This window comes from Arachis hypogaea, chromosome 16 (assembly GCF_003086295.3).
Source record: "Arachis hypogaea cultivar Tifrunner chromosome 16, arahy.Tifrunner.gnm2.J5K5, whole genome shotgun sequence".
Taxonomy (NCBI): Eukaryota; Viridiplantae; Streptophyta; class Magnoliopsida; order Fabales; family Fabaceae; genus Arachis; species Arachis hypogaea.
In genome coordinates this window covers 114,520,894-114,525,877 of record NC_092051.1, presented here as the reverse complement: position 1 = coordinate 114,525,877, position 4,984 = coordinate 114,520,894, and the positions used below count along the sequence as shown (strand labels likewise).

Below are 4,984 nucleotides of genomic sequence, written 5' to 3'. Positions count from 1 at the left end.
TAGTCTCCTTTATAATTCGAATAATATTTGCTCTGGTCGTTTAGTGGATAATCTATATAAGCTTGATTTGAATTCCTATAATAATGAAATACTGCAAACAGGTACAAAACGAAAATTAAATGAAAATTCGGCATCATTATGGCACAAACGCCTAGCCCACATCTCTAAACAGAGAATTCAGAAGCTTGTGTCGGATGGAATTCTTGGACCCCTAAATTTGGCGGACTTTGAAATCTGCATTAAGTGCATAAAGGGGAAAAGGACAAATGAAAGGAAATTAGGTGTCAAGAGAGTTAAAGATGTCTTAGAATTAATACATACCGATATACGTGGCTCATTTCCTACTATCTCTTGGAATAGACATCGGTATTTTATTATGTTCATAGATGATTACTCTTGTTACAGGTATCTATATTTAATTCCTGAAAAGTCCCAAGCCATGAATATTTTCAAGTCTTTCAAAGCTGAAGTTGAACTTCAACTTGGGAAGAAAATTAAAGCTGTCAAATATGATCGTGGTGGTGAATACTATGGAAGATATGATGGTTCAGGTGAGCAATGTCCCAGGCTTTTTGCTCTTTTTCCTAGAGGAGTGCGGTATTATTCCGCAATACATTATGCCAGTCAAACCTAGCATGAATGGTGTTGCAGAGTAAAGGAACCGAACTCTTAAGGACATAGTGAGAAGTATGATTAGTAATTCTTCCTTGCCTGAATCACTTTGGAGAGAATCCTTAAAGACCGCAATATACATCCTTAATAGGGCGTCAAGCAAAGTAATTAACAAAACCGTTATGAAATTTGGACAGGAAAAATACACATTATAAAGCTTTTGCACATTTGGGGATGTCCATATGAGGCACGACCTTATAGGCCGCATGAAATAAAATTGGACTCAAGAATAATTAGTTGTTATTTTGTTGGTTACGTTGAGCGTTCACGGGGGTACAAGTTTTACAATCCTACGTCAAGGTCTATTTTTGAAACGGAAAATGCAAGATTTCTTGAGGACGTTGAGTTTAGGGGGGAGGGGAGAAGGAAATATTAGGAAGGTTGTTTTTGATGAGTATTATGTAACTGACAATGATCAGGTCTTTGTGCCTATTATTGTTCAAGATATAGTTATAGTACAAGAGCACAATGAGAATCCTACCGTAGATCCAGTTACAGTACAAGAGAATAATGAGAATATTATTGTTGTTCAAGATATTACTACAGTACAGAAAAATAATGAGAATCCTCCTCAACCCCAACCCATACAACAAGCTCAACAATCTCAAAAAGTGCCATTAAGGAGATCTAACAGAGAAAGGCGAAGTACAATTTCGGATGAATATGTATTCTATCTCCAAGAAAGGTTCAGCAATCCTAAGCTCTACCTAGTACCTTCTCCTCCCTCAACGTCACTCTCTCACTGGCTCATTGCTCTCGCACCCAAGCTCTCTCCCTCTCTTGGCTCCGGTCTCTTTCATTGTCTCCGGTGTCGCACTCAACTAGTTGTCGCTCTCTCGGCTCCGGTCTCGCACTCAGTCGTGCTCGCGCGCCTTCCCTACCCAAGTTGTTACCGGCAGCAGAAGCAGTAGGTCCCGTGACTGGTTGTCGTCGTCGCTGCTTCATTTCTCATCACCGTCTCGTAGTCAGTCTCGTGCCTTCGCCGAAGGCAGAAGCAGCAGGTCTCGGGGCTTCCTCCTTGCCATCAGCTTCCTCGTCGCCGTCAACTTCCTCCCAGCCGTCAGCTTCTTTTGGGCAACCGGAAGTTGGTCCCAATTTGGTGATTTCCAACAAGTTCTCCTGTTCTTTCCTTTTCTGTTTTGTTACTGTCTTTGATTTTGATGCTGAAAATATCACTAAACTAATCTGATCTTTTTGTTGCTGAAAATAATCACCTACATGAATTTGTTACTTGATTATCACTGAATCTTAAATAATTTGTTGTTGAAAATATCACTAAGCTAGATTTTTTGTTGCTAGAAATCATCACTGAGATGAATATGGTACTAATTATAGAATTTTTATGGGATAATTTTTTTCACTTTTACGTATATAGAATTAAAAAGAGAAAGAATACGAGTCTGGCTGTGAATGCATTATTAATATTGAATCTTATTTTCCAAAACTCCATCTTATGTAAACAAATGAGTAGACAAATGGCGTTACATTGGGGTTTTTGAAATGGAAAAATGGGGTTTCCACCTTATCCTTTTTCTCTGGTGTGGAACAACTAATTTGTCTGTATACACATTAATGATCATGTTAGGCGCTTCAATTGAACTTTTGGTTGGTGGAGTTAACTCAGATTTGATAATATGATATGTTACGGCACTGTAATGCAAGGCTTTCTGGGAAGGATTACCAATCATGCTGTACTTTTAGCCTTGCTGATTTTATTAGTTCCACACCCTGCTTCCTTCTTTTTTCACCTTGTTTATGCAAAATTGGTTTATTCTTCATTCAATGTATAATTTATTCTTGACTTCAATTTCCTGCATAGCGATAAATGATCTATATCAGCCAGCATCTTCCCCTGTGATTTTGATTATTGATGAAAAGCTGTATTTGCTGATGTTGCATGAAAATTGTGTGCTGTTAATAAACTTAGTTTGTGCTGGCTTGTTTGGGTAAGCTTTTAGAAAAAGATATTTTTTTGAGTTATCTTTTTTTAAAAGATCTTATGAAAAAGTAGAAGTAATTTTATGTTTGGATATCTCATACAAAAAGATCTCTTTATTTATCAATTATGTTTAGGTATAATAATATAAAAGTACTTTTTTGTTTATTTATTACATGAAAAACATCTTTTTTTTTAAGGAAAAAAAATCTTTTAAAAAAAAATATAAATTACAGCTTCTCAAAAAAGATGTTTTTTTTTTATTTTTCTAGTATTTTTACTTTTTTTACTAAAAATTTACCAAACACACTAAAAAATAAAAAAAAATCTTTTTTCATTTTTTTTTATCAAAATAATGGCATACAAACAAGCACTAAACAAACAACCCTTCTTCACCATTGAATTGGTTGAATGATCTATCCAATGATAAAGGGGGTGTGTGTGGACACATATCTTCCAATTATTAACACACACAATTGGAACTTTGAAGCAATCGATTACTTAAACAGTATTCAGTAGAAAGAAGCATTTTTCTTTCCTGACTTGGGGTTGCTATTATTAACCTACACGCCAATCTTAATAAAGTTTATTTCTTAACTAACACACACTTCCTCTTTTGTTCATTGCTCTCTCCCCCTTGTAAGGCCATAATTTCAACCCAACAAACTCCTCTGTTGCACCAATGGCTTTCAATAATAATCAGGTGCGCCAATTTTAATTCTTTAGTGAAATTTCTTTTGGTATTTCTTGTTGGATTATGCGAATCTTTAAATATCAAAAAAAATATTTTGATTATTTACTCATTTTTCAATTCATCTTGATTCTTTATCTTTGTTTCCCTCTTCTCTGGATAGCCCAGCAGCACGATGAGGAAGGCGTTCCAGATACAGGCTCAGAGTAGCTGCACAACGTGGGTTATAAGTGACACTTGGCCTTTTGATAGCGTGCGATATTTTGAGCAATGTCAATCAATCCACCATGTGTACGGTCAAGGAAGAATTAAGTCTAGGAAAATATAAGGAGGTACTCAGTAATCTTCTATGCTCTGTCCTGAAGTTTATAAATCAACATGTGAACATGTCCAAGCTCAATCCCCTGATTGGATTCTTCATATTCTTCTGGATTATATTGACTGTTGCTGTGATGCTTGTTGTGGGTGTGAAATTCAATCGCACCCATGCTGTTTTAACCCTCATCTGGTTTATTCTGATTCTCCAAGGACCATTTGGTGTAATCTTTGGGATCAACCTTGTACTAGGATTATTAGTGACATGGACGTCCCCCCCAAAAAAGCAACAAATGGGGAGAAAAGCTGTAGCCAGAGAAAGAATCCAGGAGTTACCTTGAGCTGTATCTGCTAAATAAATGTGTCTTGTGTCTGCATCTTTGTAATTATTCATTTATTTGTTACTTGTTATGCATCTGTGTCTTTGTAATTATTTGTTACTTGTTATTGCCTAAAAATTGAATGCCAAACTTCATTTTATCTCTTCAAAATATACCGTGTTTTACACTTGAGAGAGATTAAAAAATTAGACTTCTTTATTAATCGAGATATTGCAAAAGAACTCTTAGCTTGTAAGTATCTTTGAGAGCTTCTAAATGTGAGGACCATAGCTTTGTCCTATATATTTTGTCATGATGCCTTATATTTTGTTCCATATCAATGTAAAATTTGTTAATTAGAGAATGGAATTAAAAGATACGTGGAGAATGCTCTCAAGTAAGAGAATTATATACATGATGACTTGAAAATTTATGATAATGAAAATTTAAGTTGAAATAAAGAGTTTTGCCAATTACAACTAGCATAAAAAGGTTCAGGATAAATTACATTGAGTTTTTCCTCGTGAGATTTGGAGACGTTATACATACATCACTACAATAAAACTTATTTTTAGTAGTAATAATATTATATATTTACCGACTTAAGTTTGTCCGATACTGTGCGAGAATAATAAAAATGGTTGAAAAACTTAGAAAAATAATTAAAGTTGAAAATCAGGCACTAATTCTAAAGGTTTGTCCCGAAATTGAGTTAAACGGGCAAAAAACGCTAACGGATTGGACCGGACCCAAGCCCAATATATATATAAGCTTAAAGGAAGGTCATTCAGCTCATAACACACACTAAAGCACAAGTGTGCAGCTGCATGAGTTGAGAGTGAAAGGGGAGAGCAAGTTACTATTCACATACAACTTCTAGCGGCCATATCTCGAGCTACGATGCTCCGATTTGCGTGCCGTCAGCGGCTACGCGAAGTTCTCGTCGAGTCCGTTACTCTCATCTAATTTTGTAGGTAAGATTTCGAAGATTCTTCTCTGTTCAGCAGCCCTAAGAAATTCGAAAATGTGAGTTTTGGTTTTGAGTAAATT

At 35.7% G+C, this 4,984-nt stretch overlaps 1 long non-coding RNA gene across 1 annotated transcript; it reads left to right on the top strand.

Annotated features, from left to right (window-relative positions):
- Positions 1 to 2,129: 2,129 nt before the first annotated feature.
- Positions 2,130 to 4,105, top strand: LOC112754691 (uncharacterized). Its single transcript, XR_003178666.3, has 2 exons — positions 2,130 to 3,311; positions 3,463 to 4,105. It is a non-coding gene; the product is annotated as an uncharacterized lncRNA (long non-coding RNA).
- The last annotated feature ends 879 nt before the right edge of the window (positions 4,106 to 4,984 follow it).